The sequence below is a fragment of the Petaurus breviceps genome, unplaced genomic scaffold, assembly GCF_028583685.1.
Source record: "Petaurus breviceps papuanus isolate PSGF00001 unplaced genomic scaffold, PetGlider_PUasm1.0 191, whole genome shotgun sequence".
In the NCBI taxonomy this organism is placed as follows: Eukaryota; Metazoa; Chordata; class Mammalia; order Diprotodontia; family Petauridae; genus Petaurus; species Petaurus breviceps.
Window position 1 is genome coordinate 1,459,098 of NW_027185811.1, and position 25,280 is coordinate 1,484,377.

General features: G+C 41.5%; 1 pseudogene; it reads right to left on the minus strand.

Moving 5' to 3' along the window:
* Positions 1-6,681: 6,681 nt before the first annotated feature.
* LOC138164608 (ribosome biogenesis protein NSA2 homolog pseudogene) overlaps positions 6,682-25,280 on the minus strand; it is a 34,036-nt pseudogene continuing 15,437 nt past the window's right edge.

Sequence of the window (25,280 nt, forward strand, 5' to 3'; positions counted from 1 at the left end):
AAGTTAACGGATTGCTAAAGTTACAAAAAAAATGCACTCGCACACTATATATATATATATATATATATATATATTTCATCACTGTCCTTGGGTTAGATTATCTTGTCTCAGATTGTACCCTCAAGGTTTGTGAGAATGAGCCTAGAGCAAGGGGGGTTGGAAGTGGGAATTGCGATTAGGTAATGGGGCTGGGGCTATAAAAGTATGTATTTTCTCTATGCCTGGTGTGGTCTAACACTGGGAATGTATTGAATGCACTCAGTGGGAGTTGCCATTTTCTCATGAAAATCATAAAACTCTACTTTCTATCTTGAGAAGCCTCTGAGTTTAATTTGGGTATGGGTCTTTGTAACCCCACACAACAGTAAAAGGGATATTGCACAATAATCAATTGTTGGGAGTGGCTTGGTGGAACAGTGAATAGAACATCGGCCCTAGAGTCAGGAGGACCTGAGTTCAAATTTGGCCTCAGACACTTAACACAAAACTAGCCATGTGACCATGGGCAAGTCACTTAACCCCAACTGCCCTACCTTCCCCCCTCCAAAAAGCCAAAAAATAAAAATGTATTAAAAAATAATAATTGGTATACAACAAAATCATCATGTAAAATTTTAGGTGACATTCTGGGATGTCTCTCCTCCAAAATAAAGAAGTCAACCAAAATAAATAAATAATTGGGGTGGCTAGGTGGTGCAGTGAGTAGAGCACTGGTGCTGGTGTCAGGAGGACCTGAGTTTGGATCCGGCCTCAGACACTTAACACAAATATACAAAAACTAGCCATATGACCTTGGGCAAGTTATGTAACTCCAATTGCCCTCCAAAAAGCAAAAAAAGAAAATAATAATAATAATTGTGAATCACTTTACTATTCTCAGCCATACAATGATCCCAAACAATTCCAAAGGACTCATCATGAAAAATGCTATCTACTTCCAGAGAAAGAAATGAAGTCTGAATGTAGATCAAAACACATTATTTTTCACTTTTTTTTGTGTGTCTGTGGGTTTGTTTTTTCCTCCCAACAAATATAGATCTATGATTACACATGTATAACCTATATCAAATTGCTTGCCATCTCAGGAAAGAATGTGGGGAGGAAGGGAAGGAGAGAATTTGGGACTCAAAATTTTTTAAAAAGAATGTTAAAAATTGTTTTTACCAGTAATTAGAAAAAAAATATTTCCCCCCCAGATGCAATTGGGGTTAAGTGACTTGCCCAGTGTCACATAGCTAGTAAGTGTCTGAGGCCAGATTTGAACTCATAGAAATGAATCCTCCTGACTCCAGGTCCAGCACTCAATCCACTACATCACCTAATTGCCCCAATAAAACATAATTTCAAAAAATAAAGTATGGGCCTGAACTCCAATGGAGTATATAAAATCTCCAGGATCAAATATAAAGTCCTCTGCTTGGCTTTTAAAGCCCTTTGGAACCTGACCCCTTCCCAGTCTTTTCACACCTTAGTTCTCCCCATGGTCTCTGCTATGTACTGACTCTGGCCTCCTTGTGTTTATCACCCCAGACACTCCATCTTCCCACTTTGAGCATTTTCACTGGCCATTCCCCATGCCTGGAACTTTCTCCTCCTTATGCCTGCCTTCATTCTTCCCTGGTTAAAATTCCTTCAAGTCTTAGTTAAAATCTGCATGAACTCTTTCTTCGTTCTCCCTCATCTTCATGCTTCCCCTGGGAGATTATATCTCCAATTTATCACATATACATCTTATTTGTATATAATTTTTTGCACTTTCCCTTTTTAGACTGTGAGCTTGAGAGCAAGGATGGTGTGTGTGTGTGTGTGTGTGGCTTTCCTTTGCATCCCCAGTGTCTGACCCTTAACAAGCAATAAATAAATATTTGATTGAGTTAACTGGACTATGTCCATAGGGAGACATGGTTCCTGATTGGTGGAAAGACTTCACAGAGAGGAGAAAGAAAGAGGATGAAAAGAGGCAAGGAAAGAAAAGGTATGGGGGTGGCTAGGTGGCACAGTGAATAGAGCACCAGCCCTGGCGTCAGGAGGACCTGAGTTCAAATACAGCCTTGGATTAACATTTACTTAACATTTAGTAGCCTTGTGATCTTGGGCAAGTCACTTAACTCCAACTGCCCTCCAAAAAAAACAAAACAAAACCAAAAAAGAGAAGGTATGAACTTGAATTATGAATAGGAAGCCCCTAAAGCCTGCAGAGATCAAGCTGTTACTTTCTAAATCTAACTGTAATTACTTACCTCTTCACCCTTTCCTTTGTCCTTTGACCAACCAGGAAAGGTAGATTTTATCCTGAAGTAAAAAAAAGAGAATCATACCCGCAGACTACAAATATCTTCCAATACCCTTCTTGAAAATAAAGGTGTAGGGGTGGCCAGGTAGCACAGCAAGTAAGAGCACCGGCTCCAGTGTTGGGACAACCTGGATCAAATCCGGGCTCAGATACTCAGCACCACACCCAGAAATAATAACTGGCCGTGTAACCTTGAGCAAGTTACTTAACCCTGATTGCTTAAAAAAATAAAGGTGTAAAGGAGTGACTGTCCAGTCACAAAGGCTGAACTCCAGTTTTCCTGAAACATAATATAGGGTTTTCCAGATCTCTTTTAAAATCCCTGTTATTTGTAGATCATTCGGTCCCTGTTACCTTGGCTTTGAATGGATGATTACAGTTCAGTTACACAGAATTTTACTATATATAAAATTTAGTTTTATTTTCTCCAAATTACATGTAAAAACAATTTTCAACATTCATTTTTAAAAACCGAGTTCCAAATTCTCTCCTGTCCCCACACCCATCATTAAGAAGGCAAACAATTTGATATAGGATATACATGTTTACATTATATTTTGATTAAAGATTAGTTCATTAATTCATTGAGTTAGATTGAATATCTTGCCTTCTTATCTTTTCCATATAAGCAGGTTAACTATTTGCTCTAACTATGATTGTAGAGGAGTTATAATACCAATCAAGGACAATAATTTCCTCCTGAAAGAGAAATAGGAGCATTCTGTGGATTGAATCCTGCCAGGTGGTTTCTATAAACAGCTTGAATTTATATGGATGAATCTAGTCTTTTTAAATCCTAATTCAAGGCAAAGATCTGCCAGTCTCATACAGAATGCCTAAATGTTTTTGTGGCCCTTTCCCTAAAAAAATTAAGATAATGGACATATAGTTTATAGAGTTTGCTTTCTGGGAGTAAATGGCAATTTAGAAGTTGAAAAGAAGACAGTCCAGGACAAAGCTTTAGAGGATATCCCTACTTAGAAAATGGGAAAACCAGGAGAGAACAGTAGCTTTGGAAGCCATTTGGTGACCTGGATTTTTATCAGTAAAGTAGAATACAATGTCATTTGCTAAGAAATAGGGTATTGGGTGCTCACAGACAGAGAAAGATGTTTGGAATAGCCATTGTGGGTAGCATGATTGTTTGTTGTCTGTCCTTCCTTCTCAAAGAAGACCAATGACATCAGGAAGGTAAAGTCTTGACTTGCAAGTGAATTGGAGGGAGACTGTGCAAAGTCACCAGCTTCTCTCTCTATTCTGGAGCCATCTGGATCCAGTGGCAAGATATAGAGTAGGAAAACTGGGGATGGCACCTGATAGAATGGGAGACCTTGTCCTTTTTAAGGTAAGGTCTTTCTGAGGTCTCAGTTTGTCTGAGGCAACACCCATTCAGTGATTAAGGCTAGGTAAGAAATGAGGCAAAAATGACTTCTTTTACCTAGTCAAGAAAAACATCAATTTGGAAGGGGAAGACGCTCGGGGTTTCTGGCCAAAAGAGAAACAATTGCCGTTTACGCTCACTCTGAGCCAACAAAACCCAAACAATGAACGAATGAGACTTGGGGGACCTCTTGTTGGTCAGTGAGAGCCAGAGTGATTTGGGTTTAAGGCATGTCTTTTTTTAAGTGACAGAATAATTAAGTAGGGAAGAGAAAAAAAAAGAAATCTAGCCTCTAAACCCCAAGATATCTTGCAAGGTTTCAGTGATCAAAATTTATATGCCTTTGAGCAGAGCACCCACAGGTAAGGGTATGATTCCCTATGTGGACAGAAGGAAAGGAGTGAGAGGGAAGAGAAGTGAGAGGGAAGTGAGACAGAAGTGAGAGGGAAGAGAGAAGGGAGGGCATGATAGAAAGCCAAATGATTTTAAAAGGATTGCCATGCAACATTGATGGCCTTGATGAAATTAGAAAACATTTTTTATTTGACCCAGTTGTCATGTTTGCATGATTTGCTCTGACAATATTAAAAAAATTTAGGAACAGGATATTGGAAATGACCTAGAGCTGAGGGCTAGAGGAGCTTTGAATGTCAGAAGAACAAAGGGTTCAGGACAATGAAGGACAATGAATGACTTGATGAATTTATTAAATACAGGGTGACTGGCAGGAAGTAAAACCAGAGCAGGTCAAACAAGGTTGAATAAAATCCTTGGTGGCCATAGTGAAAACAAAGGTTTGGTTTAGGAAGAGTGCATTAGAGGGAGAGATGGAGGAAGGCAATTCTGATCTTAAGGGGGCTTTTAGAGATCAAGATTATGGAAATGCACAGTTCGTGGTGCTAGTGAATTCTAAGCTGTGCCCACTCCTGTGGATGAATGAAATATAGCTGAGGATGTTAATGAACTAGGAGGCCATGATGTTTAAAGGTTCATAAATGTGGACTGGTCTCTGTTGTTACTCAGTTGTTCTTTGTGGGCTTGTTTGGGGTTTTCTTGGCAGAGATACTGGAGTGACTTACCATTTCCTTCTCCAGCCCATTTTACAGATGAGGAAACTGAAGCAAACAGGGGTAAGTCTTTTGTCCAGGGTCAAAAAACCAATAAGTATCTGAGGCCAGATTTGAATTCAGGTCTTCTTGACTCCAGGTTCTATCCATTTTGTTACCTAGATGCCCATCTCTCCTCTGAGACATGCTCTATTAGTTATTGCATCTTTCTGGTATCTTCGAGCTCTCTCCTTCCAGTAGATCCTTCCCCTTTACCTAAAAATGTGTTCCAGGGGACTTACTTTTTAAAAAGGACAAAGAATGAGGATCTTACTTCAAATAAGTTTTAAGTATAAAGTAGAAACTGCAAGTGTTTTTTCACTGGTATAAGAAACTCCTTGGTGAAAAAACTCCCTCTACTAACACAGGTTGAGGTTGACCCCTTCTCTGCCACTTAGAGAGCTGCCTAGAGCACTGAGAGGTTGAAGGACCCTTGCCCAAGGTCACACATCCAATATGTATCAGAGGAAGAATTTGAACCTGGGTCTTTTTTATTTACAAGCCAGCTCATTATCTATCATACCATGCTGCTGGCAGAGGAGGGAGAAATTTGCAATGACCTTCTTAGAAAGAGCATGTCATATGTTTGCATTTCTGCCATACCCAAGTGACTAATCTTTGTGCAAGCTGGTCTCTTCCACAGAAGAAAATATAAAGGAACTCACTCAAGATATATCTTTCTGTGCTTCAGATGATCAGGGAAAATGAAACATTCCTTTCAAAAGAAACAAAGGGCTTCATCATGGGGGGAAAAAATGGCGAGGGAGGGGGGAAGAAAGGAATATAGAAGTAGGAGAAATCCTGACCAGTGTCACAAAATTGGAAATTGGAAGAAAAGGGGGTTAGGAGAAGGAAGAGAAGGGGAAAATATTTATAATACCTGTATACTTTACAAGTATTATGTTATTTGATTTTCATAACAACCTTGCTGTTATCCTTATTTTCATAGTTAAGGATAATGAAGTTAAATGACTTGCCTAGAGTCACACAGCTAATAAAGTATCTGAGGTTAGATTTGAACTCAGAAAGATGAGTCTTCCTTGTTATGATGGGGTAATGGGACCTGGACCCATATAAAGAAAAGACCTTGGTTTTTTGTTTGTTTGTTTTGTTTTAATTTGGTTGAGCTACAAGTTTTGTTTTTTTTTTTTTATTGCCACTCCAAATTGGGAAAAAGTCTCATAAAAGAATAGAAAAGAGTGTTTCATCTCTTTTCCAAGTTAATCTCAAATCAAAACAAGCAATGTGAAGAACTGGGTCTTTGGTTTTGTTTTGTGACTATTCAACAAACATAGCAACATGAATAGAGCACCAGCCCTGGAGTCAGGAGATCCTGAGTTCAAATCTGGCCTCATACACTTAACACAAAAAACTAGCCATGTGACCTTGGGCAAGTCACTTAACCCCAAATGCCCTACCTTCCCCCTCCCCAAAAAAAAGTATAAGGGAAAGGACTTGATTTAAAAGATGGTTTGGGGTGGCTAGGTGGTGCGGTGAATAGAGCACCAGCCCTGGAGTCAGGAGGACCTGAGTTCAAATCCAGCCTCAGACACTTAACACTTACTAGCCGTGTGACCTTGGGCAAGTCACTTAACCCCAATTGCCCTCCCCAAAAAAGGCAAGAAACCAAACATAGAAACTGTTGTGATTTTCTTGATATATTATAAAATCTTCAATAATTGTCAAAGATAGGGGCGGCTAGGTGGCACAGTGAGTAAAGCGCTGGCCCTGGAGTCAGGAGGACCCAAGTTCAGTTCTGGCCTCAGACACTTAACACCCACACCAAAAAAAAAAAAAAACTAGTTGTGTAACCTTGGGCAAGTTACTTAACCCCAATTGCCCTCCAAAAAAGCAAAAAAAAAATAATTGTCAAAGATGTAGAACTTCATTCAGTCAGTCAATCAAATAAGCAAGACAGCATTGATGCATCCACCATTTTCCAGATTGTTGGTAATCTGTACATATTTTCCCCAGATAACTCGGCCTTAAGTGTTACAGGGCCCTGCTCATTCACATTCACTTCAAAGACAGTCTCCTTGGTAACAACACCCAAAGTTGTATATATTGGGAAGGAGGGGTTCTTCTTCACACCAAAGGTAGACAAAAAATGACTTTAAATTCAGGATGAGTGAAATGAGCCTTCTTAAAACGTGAAGCAATTGGCCTAATAAATCTTTCATATTTCAGTGGGTTTTGAGTAAAGTCATTCCCAACAAAGCAGACTTTGGTAACCACTCTCTTCTAAGCCTTCTTTCTCTTTCCTGTATGAATAACCTTTAACACTTCTGTTTCTCCCTGGGCACAAACTTTTGGCAAGGACATTTCCCATTTACCAGCCTTCTCTTTTTGTTTCTGTTTAATCATATTGGAAAGGACTTTGGCTGGGGATTGTCCCTCTCTGCCCAGCAGATATGCAAGCACTGCTCCTAGGGGACTTTTTTCATCTTTCTTTCACTTAGTATTTCTCTTTTCATGCATCTTGATAGTCTTTTCCCTCTGAAACTTCTCAGCATGACACTATTTATGGTGGTTTGGCCTTTATGATGAGGTACAGGCTCTGGGAACCCCCTTGAGCTCTCCTTGCATCTTCCCACATGAGGCATTTGCCTGAGGCCATAAGACTTTCATTATAGCTCAGCCCAAATCTCTGTTACTAACCTAGCCCTCCATTGTCCTGCTGCTCCCCACCATTGATCCTCCCAAAATATCTATGCCCAAATCTGTTGCCCTTAAACTAGCCTACCCTCCATTGTCTGTCATCTCCAGGTAGCCTTCAGCTATTTCCCACCCTTAATCTCTCATTACTGGAGTCTGACCTCTTTTGACTCCTCCTGAAGACACCCCCCCCCAAACTCTCCTATAGACCACCTCTAAATCCTCCCATAACTTTTCTGTATATAAGATCCATCTTGCCTCCACAAAGGAGCTGAGAATCATCTAGCACAGACTCGCTCTGTGTTGGATTATTCTGGCCCACTCATCCAGTACAAGCATCACAGGTATCGAGGCTGCTTAAGGGTCTACCCATTATGGTGAACCTTTAATAAACTTTGCTTTACTTTGGCTGAGAGAAGACTTGAGTCATATTCATTTGGCAGGACCGGGCATGTTGGTATTTTGGGGTTGTGCATACCCCTAAACATTTTATGGTTCCTTGATCCCAGGAAACACTGCTAATCTCAAGTTCTTCTCCATCCAGGACTGGAAGGTACATAAACCTCTCTCTTTCCCTATTCCCTTCTTGTTCTCCAAGTACCTCTCAGGTCCCATTAGGTCAGACAGCTAAGAGGACTCAGCCTGACACTCTCAGATTCTTGGTCCAGTTTGGTTATGTTGGAGGACATGGACCTGGGCAAAGCTTCTGAAGAATGGAGGACAAGGACAGATGGCCCATCCAGAAGTGTAAGCCACATTCTTTCAATTCTCTTGGTGCTAGGGAATTGGGAAAACTTCAGGTACATTTTGTGGGTTTTTTGTCTTGTTTTATTTTGTTTATTTCTTGAGGCTTACTCCCAGATCTTCCCTTATGGAGGAAGGGACTTCCAGCCCCTACATCTATATTGGGTGGAACCATTTTAGTTCCCAAAAGTTTGCCTTTGGGTTGTCTTTTTTTTTTTTTTTTTGCTTTTTGGAGGGGCAATTGGGATTAAGTCACTTGCCCAAAGTCACACAGCTAGTTAAGTGTTAAGTATCTGAGGCCAGATTTGAACTCAGGTTCTCCTGACTCCAGGGCCAGTGCTCTAATCACTGCACCACCTTGCCACTCCAGCTTTGGGTTGTCTTTTACAACATTGGGGAAAAATTAGTTTCTCTAAAGAACTTGAAAAGAAAAAGTTGGTGTTCTTTTGCAACACTGTTTGGCCTCTGCATCACCTAAAGGACCACGAAGTATGGCCTTTTTTGGGGACTTTAAAAGATTTTCTCTTGCAGTTAGAATTATACTGTCACAGAGAAGGAAGATGGATAGAAGTTGCCTACTTAGTGGCCTTCATTGAACTTTCTCCAAACACGGTTGTCAGGAAAGATTGTGAGATGCTTAAAGTCCCTCCACAAAGGGGAAATGGGGGCCAATTAAATGACCCCCTTCCTATGGCCCCCAGGGCTTCAGCCCCAGTGCTTCCTCCCTTGGTTACTCCTGCTCAGGTCCCAGTCATGAGTCTGGACAAGGCAGCTCCCCCAGCCCCTCCTGCTGCTCCCCAACCCTTTTCCCCTTGGTTTCCCTTCCCTTTTTCTCTAGCCCAACACCCCTTATTTCCTTCCTCCTACACCATCCATATCTCCTACCCTACATCTCCCACCATGGCCCCTCCCCCCTCAGGTACCCCTGCTCAGGTACCAGTTACTGGTTCTGCTGAGGCGCCTCCCTCTGTGGCCCCTCCTCCTGTAACACCCACTCAGGCCTCAGGCCCTACCCCCACGGCAGTCTTAGAGGTTTCTGACCCCTTCCCCTCCTCATGCGCCAACTGACCTTCCCCCTTGCCAGCCAGATCCCCCAGTCTTGCAGTCTGATTCAGTTCAGCCAGCACCTCCCAAACCCTCCCTCACAAGAAGTGGGGCTTCCTATCGCCTTTCCCAAGCCCCTGTCCCCACAGCGCCTTCAGGACTTTTTCCCCTAAGGAGAAAATCCCAGTGGGATAACTAGAGTATATGTCCCATTCTCTATTTCAGATCTCATCCAAGTTAAAGAAAAATTGGGGAGGTACTCTGAAGATCCCACAAAGATTACTGAGGGCTTCAGAGACATATCCCTAAATACAAGCTTTCTTGGGGTGATATCCTCTTCTCTACCTGTTGTTCCATGGAGAAGAGGAGAATCTGGGAACAAGCCCAAAAATTTGGGGATCGTTTGGCTAGTAATGACCCCACAAAATACCCCCCGGGAACAGCTGCTGTTCCCACTGGTGACCCAGGATGGGATTATCAAACACGTGAGGATAGGGGAAAAAGAGACCATATGGTACTTTGCCTGTTAGAAGGCCTTAGGACTGCATTTCAAAAGCAAGTAAATTATCTGAAGATTAGGAAAATTACTCAGAAAGAAAAGGAAAACCCTGCCCTTTTCCAAGACAGACTGGTAGAAGCTATTAAAAGGCATGTGAATTTAGATCCTGATTCTATAGAAGGGATCTTTAACATGTATATTATTAGTCAGTCTGCCCCAGATATTAGGAGAAAACTGCAGAAATTGGCAATGGGACCCCAAACACCTCAGGCCCAATTACTGGAGATGGCCTTTAGGGTCTTTAACAGAAGAGACCTAGTTGCAGCAGAGGAGAGAGAACTAAGGGAACAAACCAGAGACAGAGAACATGCTCAATTCTTGGCTGTTGCCGTAGTCAGGAAAAACCCCTCCAGAGCACCCCCTTGGAGGAAGCCCAGTCACTTGGGCATGGGGAAACCTGCTTTCAATGCAACAAGGAGAGTCACTGGTCCAAGGAGTGCCCCTCCAGGGCATCCCCCCCCCACCAGAGGGAGCCCCAGGAACCAACACCTGTAGAAATCGTGCCCATCTGACTAGGAGGGACATTGGAGGAAGGATTGTCCCCGAGGTTGGAAAAGTGGTAGAGCCACCTCCCCATACCCCGTCCTCCAGTCTTCTCAAGACTTGGAGTGATGGGGAAGTCTGGGGTTTGGCAGTGCTCCCACCTTCTCCATTTCCCTCACTGAGCCCTGGGCAAGCATCAAGCCTGAAGGTAAGGTTACCCACTTTATTATGGCTAAGCTCTCTGTTCTAACCACTTGGTTCTACCCTTCCCTTGACCAGTCAGGTCAGAGGCATCAAAGGAGAAACTAAGGGATGTCTCCAGACACACTAAGTCCCCTGCCTACTTGAGGATCTGTTGTTTGAACACTCCTTCCTATGCTCTCCTCTTATCCTGTCCCCTTGTTGGGAAGGGGCCTGATGGTGAAATTGGGAAGTTAATTTTCTCTAATCAAGCCTCCCAGATCATCCCATGTTCCCCCGCAAAGTGTGGGAGATAGTTGAGTCAATTGTTTGGGATCAGAAAATTCCTGGGTGAGCTATTTCTGCCACCACAACATTTGTTCCACTCCTAAATCCTAAAGTATTCCCCCATCATGGTCTATATCCAATTAAATCCAAGGCCTGGGAGGAACTGCAACCATTAGTTGCTACTCAAGGCCCTGACTCACTGTGTAGAGTGGGTCCCAGAACAGGTGAAAGCTTTTGAGACTTTGAAAACTAAATTGACCACCACTCCAGCATTAACTTTAACCAACCTAGAGAAAGCTTCCACTCTATGATAATGAAAGAAGAGGACATGCTTTGGGAGTTTTTGCCTGTTTTCCATGTGCTATATGTCCATGGAGCAATTTGGAAAGGAAGGGGATATCTGACAGCATTTTGGCCTTGCCATAGTCATCTTAAATTCCAACTATGGAAATTGTCCTTTCTCTGTACTGTTTTTGTGCCTGTTTGGTCTTTGTTTTCTTAACCTCCTTGCCAGGTTTGTCTCTTCCAGGGTTCAAGCCATCAACCTCCAGATGACCACTCAGGCTATACAAACCCTTCCACTGAATCCAAGTTCTCCAGCCCACTGGACCTGGCATCAGCGAATTTCCGGACTCTAACCCCTTGAATGTGAAGTCTGACCCGTTGAACGGGACCCATAGAGGCAGGGACAGCTCTACGCCCCTTGCCAGCAGGAAGCACTTTCAGAAACTGAGACCTTCACCCTTTACCCCAAAGGAATTTGGGTCCCATTTGTTTGAGTGGGGAATGATGGGGTACAGGCTCTGGCAACCCGCTTTAGCTCTCCTTGAATATTCCCACATGAGGCATTTGTCTGAGGCCTTTCATTATACCTAGGCTCAAATCTCTGTTCCTAGCCTAGCCCTGTATTGTTCATCTTGATCCTCCCAAAATATCTATTGATAATCATTAAAAATCATATTTTGGCCAAAGTCTGAATTAATCCAACAAACTGCTTTGGTTGATTTTAAAATGCCTGTCCCTGTGTTAGCAACTTCAAAGACCAGAGGTGAGATTCCCCTTATCTTGGTACTTACTCCATATGACAGCAAAACAGACATCATGAGATCATAAAATGTAAATAGGCCCTCCTCTGGTCGTTGTCAATTTGCCTTTACAACCAAGGAACTCTTTTTCACATATAGAAGGTAAAAAATGGAAGTCATAAAGTTTTGTGACATGGTCATCCTGAATTGGGATGGTTCCAAAAAATGTATAAAAAGCCTTATGATTCTTCTGTTCGTCACTCAGGACTTTAGTCCTGCACTCCTTGTGCAAGTACTGCTAGCCTTAAGGGAATAAGGAATAAATTCTGTATTTTTATATTACTATTTTTTTGTCTCCTTTAGCCAAACTTTTTCAAGGGGTGGACACTATGCCCAAATCTATTATCCTTAAACTAGCCTAGCCCTCCCTTGTCTGTCATCTTCAGGTAGCCTCCAGCTACTTCTCACCCTTAATCTCATTCCTGGAGTCTGACCTCAGTTCCATCAAAGATCCTCCTTAGACTCCTCCTCAGACCTCCCCAAACCCCTCCTCTAGACCACCCCTAGATCCCTCCCACAGTCTTTCTATATATAAGATCCATCTTGCCTCCTTGAAGGCACTGAGATTCAATCTAGTACAGACTCAGTCTATGTCAGATTATTCTGTCTGGCTTGTCCAATACAAGTGTCACAAACACTTAGGCTCCTTAAGAGTCTACCCAATATGGCGAATCTTTAATAAACTTTGCTTTACTTTGGCTGAGAGAAGACTTGAGTAGAATTCATTCAGCAGGACCCGACATGTTGGTATTTTGGGGTTTCGGGCACTGCTAAACCCTAACAGTAATGAATTGCTAAAGTCAATTTAAAAGGACATACCCTAATATAATGAAGAATACTAGGCCATGTCTTAGTGTGAGAATTAAAATTCAATCCACTGAGTCCAGGAGACAGACTCAAAGGGGAACCCAAGTCCTGATGCAGAAGAAGCAGTGTGGAGTTAGGAAAGGGGAAGCTGTAGGAAGCCACATGGAGCTGGCAGAGGGAAGAAGTCACATGCATGGAAATGGAACACACAGAAACACAGGCAGAAGTAATCACCACAAAGAATAAGGCCAAAAAACAGGACTTCCACTGGGCTCCGGCTCCCACCACTTACAATTCATGTAAAAGGTGACTCTGAACAAACTTTGGAGCTACAGAACCCACAAAATGACACAGAGAAGCTAACCTCTTGCTGAGGACAGCCTAGCAGGCAGGCAGCAAGCATCCAGCACAGCACTCTGGGAGCCAACTCCAGCCCCATGCAAGCTGGAGGTTTTAGCCCCAGGGCAGGCCTGACCAGCTGCCAGCTGGAGGGACTTCAGATCACCAGCAGCTGTGGCAGTTTCCAGAATTATCAACCCTTAGAAGCTAAGGACAAAGTGAGAGGTCAGTGCAGTGTGGCTTTGGGATCCAGTAGTTTTGGAATGTGGTCGGTCTTTATCCCCTGGAGGGAGAAGCCACGGAGATGCCACAGCCATGCAGCCACCCCCACGTGGCAGCTTGAGCTCCTGGCCTGCAGACTGTAGAAGGACCAAGCGACCAGTCTGAGGCGTAATTGCTCTTGCTTTAACCTGACTTGGATCTGGATTGCATTCTAGGGTGAAGCTCCTGGGGTGTGTGACCAGCTTGCCAGAGTATGTGAAGGCTTCAGAGAGGGCACCCAACTAATACCTCTGGAAGCTGAGGAAACTCCCGTGTTTGGTATGAAGCTCCTCTGTCTGGTAGCAGAGTCCCACTGTGGCAAAAAGCCCAAAAGTCAAGTAATTGAGTGGCAACATGAGTAAACAAGGAAAGCAAAGCAAACAGAGGAATCCAACATTAGACTCCTATTTTGGGGACAAAAAAAGATCAAAGCATGGAACAGGAGGAAGACAGTGAAGTCAGAACTCCTATACCAAAAGCTTCCAAAAAAATACGAGCTGGTTACAGGCCACAGAGAAGTGGAGGAAAAATTGGGAAGAGAAATGAGAACTATGCAAGAATATTATGAAATGAGAGTCAACAACCTGACTGAAGAAAATAACACCTTAAAAAATAGACTAACTCAAATGGCAAAAGAGGCCCAAAAAGCCAATGAGGAGAAGAATGCCTTAAAAAGATGAATTTGCCAGATGGGAAAAGAATCTCAAAAGCTCACTGAAGAGAATCATTCCTTCATAATTAGATTGGAGTAATTGGAAGCTAGTGACTTTATGAGAAATCAAGATACTATAAAACATATCCAAACAAATGAAAAAATAGAAGGCAATGTGAAATATTTCATTGGGAAAACCACTGACCTGGAAAATAGATCCAGGAAAGATAATTTTAAAATTGTTGGACTACCTGAAAGCCATGATCAAAGAAAGAACCTAGAAATCATCCTTCAAGAAATTCTCAAGGAAAATTTCCCTGATGTTTTAGAACCAGAGGGCAAAATAGAGGCTGAAAGAATCCACCAATCATCTCCTGAAAAAGATCCCAAAAAGAAAACTCCTAGGAATATTATAGCCAGGTTCCAGAATTCCCAGATCAAGGAGAGAATATTGCAAGCAGCCAGGAGGAAACAATTTGAATATTGTGGAAACACAATAAGGATAACACAGGATCTGGCAGTTTCTCCACTGAGGGATCGAAGGGCTTGGAATATGATATTCTAGAGGTCAAAGGAGCTGGGATTAAAACCAAGAATCACCTAGCCAGCAAAACTGAGTATCATGTTTCAGGGGGAAATATGGTAATTCAGTGGAATAGAGGACTTTCAAGCATTCTTGATGAAAAAAACAGAATTGAATAGAAAATTTGACATTCAGATACAAGAAGCAAGAGAAGCATGAGAAGGTAAACAGGGAAAAGAAATCATAAGTTGAACTATTTACATTCCTACATGGAAAAATGATAATTGTAACTTATGAAACTTTTCTCAGTATGAGAATAATTGAAGGGAATAGAAATGTGTGTGTGTATATGTATACACACATATATGTTATATACATCTATATAGGAGGGTATATGGGTGTATGAATACATATGTGAATGTGTGTATATGTGTACAGGTATATATAGATAGAGGGCACAGGACTAGTTTAATGGGAAGGGATGATACTTAAAAGGTGAAATTAAGAGGTGAGAGAGGAATATAATGAGAGGAGATGGGGAGACACAGATTTGGGTAAACTATCTCATACAGAAGAGGTAAGGGAAAATGGTTACAATGGAGTGGAAGAACAGGAAGGCAAAAGGGAATGGGTCAACCTTATTCTCATTGAATTTGGCTTAGGGAGGGAATGACATACATACTAAATGGGGTATCTCGCCCTACAGGAGATTAGGGGGGAAGGGGATGAGAGGGGGGATGATGGAAGGGAGGGGAGGCTGAGGGAGAGGGAAGTTGGAAGCACCCACTTTTGGAAAGGGACAGGATCAAAGTAGGGAACAGAACAAGTGGGAAGTGGAATAGGAGGGAGGGAAATATAATCAGTCTTTTACAATATGTCTACTATGGAAATGTTAACCTATATTGAATTGCTTATCTTCCCAGTAAGGATGGGTGACAAGGGAGGAAAGGAATGAATCTGGAATTCAAAGTTTTAAAATCAAATGTTTAATATATATACTATTATCAATATTATTTTACATGTAAATGGTAAATAAGATATACAGGCACTGGGACATAGTCATCCACCGTGCCCTACTGGAAAGTCAGAAAGGGTATGGGAGAAGATCTGAGAGAGAGATTGTAGGAGGGAATATCCAGTGGGATCGCTATTTTGGGGTGGTGGGTAGGGGGAAAACGGGGACAAAATTTGTAACACAATCTTGTGGAAATGAACGATGTAAACTGGAAGTTAATAAAGCATTTGATAGAAAAAAAAAGAATGAGGCTAAGACTTTAGAGGGGAGGTTTCCTGGGCCAGTGGAACAGAAGCTGTTACTGAAAAACCAAGACTACAGAAACCAAGGCAGCAGCCTGAATCTCCTCAACATCTCCTCCTCCATCCCCCAATTTCTTCATGGGAGCCTGAAGCCTTTTCCTCTGGGCTGGGGGGTGGGGCAAGTAGAATGGGGAGTAGACACAGCTTGTTCCCCTTGTTTTAAATGTTTGTCTTCATAAACTATGACAACCACCAACAATTGGGAATTGCTAGTCATTGTTGTTCAGGTGTTTCTGTTGTGTCTAACTCTTCTTTGGGGTTTTCTTGGCAAAGATACTGGAGTGGTTTGCCATTTCCTTCTCCAGCTCATTTTATAGATGAGGAAACTGAAGTAAATAGGGTTAAGTGACTTGCCCAGGGTAACACATCTCTAGTAAGAGCCTGAGGTCAGATTTGAGTTCAGGTGTTGGGCTCCCTTGAGCCCTTCATCACCCAAAGGAGGCTGAAAACCTGGACTAGCCAATCAGAAAAAGACATTTTAATATTTTAACCCACTCTGAGTTAACATACCAACAATGCCTAGTGATGCTCTCTTGAGTGAACCTAAAGTTCTGCTGCAAGATTAAGCTGACCTAGAGCATTCTCCTGTTTATGACTGGTAAAGACCAGGCACTTAGAACAGACACTATTAACCGCATTTCTCTTATCTTGTTGTTTTATGGCCCTCTTTTGTTAAATCAATGTCTTATTCTCCATGAGGTGAGGCAGACGGAAATGCTCTAGGCAGATGGAGCAAGCAGGATGCAGGATGTGAGGTATGAGATAAGATGCAGGGTGTGACCAGTCAGAAAAGTGATCAAATAAGACCACACATCAAAGACCCTCATAGTGAACTTACCTGTGTTCTTTCACAAAGCACCCCCAATTATATAACAACTCTTCTCCTCTCCTTTCCTGTTCTCTTTGCTTCTCTGTATGATAAAGGCACTATGGACTACATGATATCCCAGACATTTGAAGCACTACTTGTTTTCCCATTTTCTTGTTCCCCTTCCCCCATTCCATAAAATTGTTTTTGAACCAGATAACCCCAATAATCACCTTTGCCTCCTATGAGAAGCAGTCCCACTTGGGTGCATTACTCCAACAAACGCCTTTCTTTAAGTTGGAGATTATCTGAGTGAATTCCTTCAAGACACTAGAACCCACACGTCTATTCATCATTTCAGGTGGCACCCCAACATTCTTGGGGTGCACCCTGAACTCATCATTATGATATGCTCATTTTACAACATTACCTTGTTTATGGCTGACAGAAATTAGACATCTTGGGGGCACTCTCTTGTTCCATGGAAATTATTATTTTGGCTGACAAAAGACACCAGCATCCTGAGTTAGGGAAAGGGGAGGATGTAGGAGGAAACACTTCCTTACTCTATGGGTACATAATCTTCAACAGCCCTTTTTTGAGCTCAGTTTACTGTTGCTCCCATACATGTATGATTCTGTTAGATTATAGAGAATAAATAGCATGTTTACAACATAATTTTGTTTCTTTTTAGACCAAAACTCTGAAGGCTGACATTTTGGTGTCCTGACTCAGATGGAATTGATTGAGTAAAAAGACAACACCACACCCTGACAATACCGCAGGATCTACTTTACTAGAGTCTTAACCTTGTCAGGCATAGGTAAATCTCTCTCCATGCCCAGTTTCCATTGCAGACTCCCACTTCTTTGGCTGCAGTTGGAAATTCTCTCTAAATTAGCTCTGGGGGAGGGGATCACTCACTCTGCCTTGTGTAGGTCTCCTCAGGTAACAATACTCTGAAAATTGGGCTATGGGTCAGTCAGAAACTAAAATTAGAAATACGGCTAACAAAACCATTGCTTTTTATATGTCAGGACATGGTACTACAGGGTCACCCCATTTCTGCCTTGGTAGCTACAGTGACCACCCTGTCAATCTTGAATCCTTGCAAATTCCCCACACACAGCCCTCCTTAGTGTAATGATAATCTACTGGTGGGGGTTTCTAACAAGCCCCTCTGAGTTTTTCAGACTTCCCCTCTGTATTGTTAATGAGATACAAGCATGTGCTGTAAACATATATCCTTGAGTCTTGTATCTGAAAGTCAAATTTTCTATTCAGCTCTGATCCTTTCATTGAGAATGTTTGAAAGTCCTCTATCTCATTGAGTATCCATTTTCTCCCCTGAAGAATTATACTCAGTTTTGCTGGGCAGGGGATTCATGGTTGTGATCCTAGCTCATTTGCCTTTGGAATATCATATTCCAAGTCCTCCAATCCTTTAATGTAGATAATGTAGAAGCTGTTAAATCTTGTGTTATCCTGATAGAGGCTCCACCATACTAGAATCATTTCTTTCTGATTGCTTGTAATATTTTCTCATGATCTGGGAAGTCTGGAATTTGGCTATAACATTCCTGGGAATTTGCATTTTGGATGGTGATCAGTGGTTTCTTTCAATTTCTATTTTACCCTCTGATTCTAGAATATGAAGGCAGTTTTTCTTGATAATTTCTTAAAAGATGACGTCTAGGCTCTTTTTTTGGTCAAGTATTTCAGGTAGTCCAATAATTTTAAAATGAGCTCTCCTGAATCTATTTTCCAGGTCTGTTGTTTTTCCAATGAGATATTCCATGTTGACTTCTATTTTTTTCATTCTTTTGGTTTTATTTGATTGTTTCTTGGTTTCTCATAAAGTCATTAGTTTTCATTTGCTTCATTCTAATTTTAAAGAGGTTTTTTCCTTCAGTGAGCTTTTGGACCTCTTTTTCCATTTGGCCTTGGACTTTTTGGCTTTTTGGACCTCTTTTACCGAATGAGATAGTCTGTTTTTTAAGGTGTTATTTTCTTCAGTAATTTTTTGTGTCTCCTTTACCAAGCTGTTGACTTGTTTTTTCATGGTTTTCTTGCATCACTATCATTTCTCTTCCCAAGTTCTCCTCTACTTCTCTTAATTGAGCTCTTCCCTGGCCTGAGATCAATTCATATTTTTCTTGGAGATTTTGACTGCAAGAATTTTGACTTTGTTGTCTTCTTTTCCCCCCTTTTTATATGACTAATTTATTTATTTTTAGTTTTCAATATTCACTTCTATAAGATTTTGAGTTCTAAATTTCCCCCATCGTCCCTTCCCTCCCTCACCAAGATGGCATGAAATCTGATATAGGCTCTACTTATACATTCATATTAAACACATTTTCACATTAGTCATGATATATAGAAGAGTTAGAACTAATGGGAGGAACCACAAGAAAGAAGAAACAAAAGAAAAGGAGAGCAAATAGCGTGCGTCCATCTGCATTCAGACCCCAAAATTATTTCTCTGGATGTGGATAGGATTTTTCATTGTGAGTCTTTGGAAATTGTCTTAGATCCTTGCATTGCTGAGAAGAGCTAAGTCTATCAAGGTCACTTATTGCACAATGTGGCTAAAACTGTGTACAATGTTCTCCTGGTTCTGTTTACTTCACATACATTTTTCTAGGTTTTTCTGAAGCCCAACTGCTCCTCATTTCTTATAGCACAATAGTATTCCATTACATGCACATACCACAATTTGTTCGGCCATTCCCTAATTGATGGGCATCCCCTCAGTTTCCAATTCTTGGCCACCACAAAAAGAGCTGCTATAAATATTTATGTACATGTGGTTCCTTTTCTCATTTTTATGATCTCTTTGGGATATAGATCTATAAATAGTATTGATGAGCTGTAGTCTTCTTCTGAGTATGTGTTTTGATCTCCTTGTCACCATAGTAACTTTCTATAGTCAAGAGGTTTTTTTTTCCTGTTGTTTGCTCATTTTCCCCAGCCTATTATTTGACTTTTAACTCTTTGTTAAAGTAGGGCTCTGCTTCCAGGATTGAGGACTCACTGTACCAAGCTTCAGGGGTGTTGTGCACAGCAAGTTATATTAGTGAAGAGCAGTAACTTATGAGCTATCTTGTGGGGTTTTTTTGCTTTTTTTTGGAGGGGAGAGGGCAGGGCAATTGGGGTTAAGTGACTTGCCCAAGGTCACACTGCTAGTAAGTGTTAAGTGTCTGAGGTCAGATTTTAACTCAGGTCCTCTTGATTTCAGAGCTGGTGCTCTATTCACTGAACCACCTATCTTGTGTTATCTTAATGGGAAATCTGATTTTACTTATGTTTGTTATTTAATATGGAATTAGAACATGTGTAGAAATGTATGCAAACTACTTAAGACTTACCTTAAAGATGTTCCCATTGTTTAAAGGGATTCTGAGAGCAATAATATTTTTCTGTGATGAATCTCTTACTCTTTCCAATATGAGATTATAGTCAATACTTATCTCGGATATGTCATCTTTGGGAGCTGCACCCACCTGAAGCTCTGATTATTGGAACTTGCTATTCAAGACTTTATGGGACAGCTAACTGACATTATTCTGAGTCTAACTCCAGGTATGATCATCAAGGAATGTTGAATCAATGATCCATGATGCCAGCAACCCTATGGGGTTTTACATCTATGAACTGCAAGGGGTGTTCTCATGGAAAAGAGTGGGAGAATGACTATCTGCATGGGTTGATGTAGGATTTCCCTGACTCGGTTTCCCCAATATAACACAGAATGGAAAAATATCCCACCTGACTGACTTTAAGCCTGGATCAATTCAACTGGCCATGTACATAACTTTTGCTTGGAACTGACATGAAGTTAGAGAAGCATTATTCCCTTACTTCCCTTCTTCTTTTATAGCAAATTTCTACCATCCTGAGTCTATTAAATAATACATTGATGTTGGAACATCTCTGAGTTATTATAATAGGATGCAAGTATGAATATCTTACAATTTTAACCTATATTTGTGGTCAAATAATAATATAGGAATGATATACTCTTAAGGGGGAAATTAGACAAAGATGCAATGTGATAGTTTTCTAATTAAATGGAATAGCAAATTTTGAGAAAAGCAACAGGATTAGAATCAGTGAATACACCTCTTTTTGTGCTTTTTGGAGGGGGGAGGGCAGGACAATTGGGGTTAAGTGACTTGTCCAAGGTCACACAGCTACTAAGTGTTAAGTCTCTGAGGCCAGATTTGAACTCAGGTCCTTCTGACTCCAGGGCCGGTCCTCTATCCACTGTGCCACTTAGCCACCCCAAGAATACAGTCCTCTTTAAGAAGAGAGTCAAGGAAACTCTAGATTTGGAACAAGAGAAGCAGAACCCTGCTTTTCAGCTGCTTTTCAGGTAGTCCAATAATTTTAAAATTATCTCTCCTGGATCTATTTTCCAGGTCAATGGTTTTCCCAATGAGATATTTCACATTGTCTTCTATTTTGTCATTTGTTTGGATCTGTTTTATAGTATCTTGGTTTCTCATAAAGTCGTTAGCTTCCATTTGCTCCAATCTAATTTTTTTTTTAAAGCAATTGGGGTTAAGTAACTTGCTCAAGGTTACACGGCCAGTTATTTCTGGGTGTGGTGCTGAGCACCTGAGGCCGGGATTTGATCCAGGCCATCCCGACACTGGAGCCGGTGCTCTTACTTGCTGAGCCACCTGGCTGCCCCTCCCAATCTAATTTTGAAGGGATTATTCTCTTCAGTGAGTTTTTGAAATTCCTTTTCCATCTGGCAAATTTGACTTTTTAAGGCATTCTTCTCCTCATTGGCTTTTTGGGCCTCTTTTGCCGTTTGAGTTAGTCTATTTTTTAAGGTGTTATTTTCTTCAGTCAGGATGTTGACTCTCTTTTCATGATTTTCTTGCCTCATTCTCATTTCTCTTCCCAGTTTTTCCACCACTTCTCTTACTTGATTTTCAAAATCCTTCTTGAGCTCCTCCATGGCCTGTAACCAATTCATATTTTTCTTGGAAGCTTTTGATGCAGGAGTTCTGACTTCATTGTCTTCCTCCTTTTCTATGTTTTGATCTTTTTTCTCCCCCAAAAAAGATTCTATGGTCTGTTTGTGCTTCCTCTGCTTGTTCATATTGCCAGTAAATTGCTTGACTTTTGAGCTCTTTGCCACAGTAGAACTCTGCTTCCAGAGAGGAGAGCTTTGTTCCAAATTGTTGGGGTTTTTGCAAATGTTGTCAGAGGTCTGAGGAGTTTGCCCTCTCTACAGACACCACACTGGCAAACTGGCATTTCTCACCCCATGACCACCACCCAAGAAAGTGCCCAAGCAGGTCAAAGCAAGATTACCTTCTGAATAGTTGCTTGGTCCCCCTACAATCTGTAGGCCAGGAGCTCCTGAGACAGCCAGATGCTGCAGCCATAGCCGCTATCCCTCCACCACCTCCTGCCCCTGGGGGCAGGGGCTGGACCTTTCCAACAGAGTTCCTGACTGACCTTTTACTTCCTTTTTGGTGTTTATGGATTGAAAAGTCTGGAAACCACCACAGCTGCTGGTGATTCGCTCTCCTGAAGTCTGCTCTGGTCAGGGGGCCCTGAGGCCAAAACCAGACAGCTCATGTGGGGCTGGGCTCTGCTCCCAGGACGCTGCAATGAACCCTTTCTTTCAGCCTCCCAGGCTGCCTTCAGCAGGAGATTTGTTTCTCTCTGTCACTTTGTGGGTTCTGTAGCTTTAAAATTTTAGAGTTGTATTTTATAGGTATTTGAGGTGGTTGTGGGGGGAGGTCACAGAATTTCCTGGTTATGATTTTCCACCATCTTGGCTCCACCCCCCAAACATATACATCTGTATACAGTTCTTAGAGAAAACAGTCTAATGTTAGAATAAGAATGACACTCTTTTGATTAAAATCAAATGAGAATTTGAATTCCTCAAGGTGATTTAGTTATTTGTTAGCTCCCTTAGCTAACTGTGCAAGGAAAGATTTCCCTTATGGAGGTGTTCTTGGTTATTTTGGTAATGTGTAAATCTCCCTCAATCAGTCTATTGTGAACCCTCTAAATGTAGTTTACTTGACCTGGTTTCCTATAAGGATAGCTAGGTGGCAAAACTGATAGAATTCTAGGAATGAAGTCTGAAAGACTTGAGTTCAAACGTGGACTCTGGAACCTTTTAGCTGTGTGACCCTGGACAAGTCACTGAACACTGTTTGCCTCAGTTCCTTGTCTGTAAAATGGGCTGGAGAAGGAAATGGCAAACTACTCCAATTTTCTTTGCCAAGAAAACCCCAGATGAGGTCATTACTCATTTAGAGAGTAATTGTTCTTAGAGGTAGGGAATGACATGGACAGGAGAATCTGATCAGTTCCTTTTTTCAGTTGTTCTTGGGACCTCAAAATAACAATAATTCAAAATGTGGTTTCATTCTCAGTTGGTTTTAATTACATTCTTCTTGGTAAATAATGAGAATTCAATAGTGGTGAAAAGGTGGATTTAAGGGGTATCTTTGGTGTGAGTAAAAACAAAAGGTAAAAATATAACTTTAGAAGACAAATAGCAACAGGAGTTACCAAAGCTCAGAGTGAACTCACGCTTTGGAGGAATGCTAAGGACAATGAAATGCAATACTTCAGAATAGAGAAGGAGCAAAAAACATACTGCCTGGGGTGGCAGCTAGGTGGCATAGTGAATAGAGCACTGGCCCTGGAGTCAGGAGGACCTGAGTTCATATCTGACCTCAGACACTTAACACTTACTAGCCGTGAGACCTTGGGCAAGTAACTTAACCCCAACTGCCCTCCAAAAAGCAAAAAATAAAAGAATGATGGACAGGAAGGTAAGGTAATCAGGGACACACAGGTAAAGTTTCAGGGGTAGTTCAGAGTTTTGGTCACATCTAGGCACACCATTATTCCATGATTTGTTCCATTTGCCCTTGGGTGGAGAGACCCCAGTTAATTTCAGTATTTCATTATCCAGCCTACTTGAGTCTCCAGGTCTCCTAAAGTAGCTTTAAACGGTACTTGAGATAATGGGATTTTCATTAACCACTGTATTTGAATCTCATCACTACCATTTCTATGAAGGTAGTGCATATCATGATCTGTTAGCAATTCCTCATAGAAATATCCTGGGGTGGCTAGGTGGCACAGTGAGTAAAAGCCCCAGGCCCAGAGTCAGGAGGACCTGAGTTTGGTTCCAGCCTCAGAAGGCCTCGGACACTTAACACCCACGCAAAAAAACTAGCCGTGTAACCTTGGGCAAGTTACTTAACCCCAATCGCCCTCCAAAAGGCAAAAAAAAAATCCTAGTGAAGAGGTTCCTCCTGCTTATAAGCACCTACTTCTGACTCTACTAATTGGTGAAATAAGGCACCCTCTTTTGCAGGTGCTGAATAAGATTTCACAGCTAAGTGACTTGGGAGAATGGAAAAAAGATAAATTTCCCCGAGAGAAGAGTAAATAGCCAGTGGATTAAAAGTCAGAATAGATTGATAAGAAATGAATTGTTTACTGCTCTATTGAGAGCAGGGGTTGATTTTGGAAGAACTGATGGTATTCCAACTAACAAACTATGTAAAATGTACCAAGATAAAGGGCTTAATGTCAGATGGAATAGAGAAGTGAGTACCCTACAGACCCTCCTGAACAACTGTATCCAAGTCCATGACACCTTCAGGAAGAATAGGAAATTGGCTGAGCCCCAGCTCAGATTAAAGAAATACACAGAAGAGATTACAGACTCCATATCAATCTGACTACATATTGGAAAAATGCATCAAATACTGTAACTAGGGCATTAATTGATATTAGAGCAGAGGCCTCCCAATCAGTTCAAGCATAGAACTCCTATTACCATGACAGGACTGGGAAGGACTGAAATATCAGCCAGACAAGTCAAATTAATGATGAAAATTGGACAATTACTTAAGAAAGAACATACTATGGTTATTGTACCTGTTCCTGAATACATTATTGGAATAGATATATTGAGAGCTATGACCCTGAATTTACCTGAAAGAAGATACCAATTTGCAGTAAGGAAGATAGGAATTAATACAGTTTTAGTGGGGAAAAATTAAAATGGACCCAATCACTTTACCTGAATCTTCTGAAGTAATTACTTTAAAGCAGTATCATGTGCCAGGTGGGCAATATGAAATTACCACTACTATAAAAGAATATGTTGAAGCAGGAGTGTTAGTCCCTACAACAAGATGGAATAATCCTGTCTGGCCAGTACAAAAGTCAGATGGAACGTGGAGAATGACAATGGATTATTATAGACAATTGTGATAGTAATGGCAATTAAAGATTCCCCTGTATTGGCTTGGTTTTCAAATTGATTGTGTTAAAACTCAGAGTTTGTTAATCCCACCTGTGGGATGGACTTGTTGATGTGAAAAGAAAGTCCTGAACTGGGAGGAGCTGGTGAAGTAGATTGGGAGAGACAAGAGAGAGGCAGAAGATCTTTTTGGAAGCAGCACTTCGTGGAGAGAGAGGCTAAGAGAATTGCTGGTGGCCGCTCTGAATTGCCCTGGACTTTTGAGACCTGCCCCCTGAGCTGCCAAGGACTGAGGAGACATGGCTGTTTTGCTGGTACTTTGTCTGTCTGTTTTGATGTTATTTTGCCAGATTTGTCCACTGGTGAAAGACTGTCCTGTTGAAGAAGTCCTGGAACCTGGCATTTGGTTAAGAAGCCCTGAGACTGTCCTGCAGACAGAGAGTGAATACTGTCCACTGGTGAGGGACAGTGCTGTTGTTGCAGGGGTCT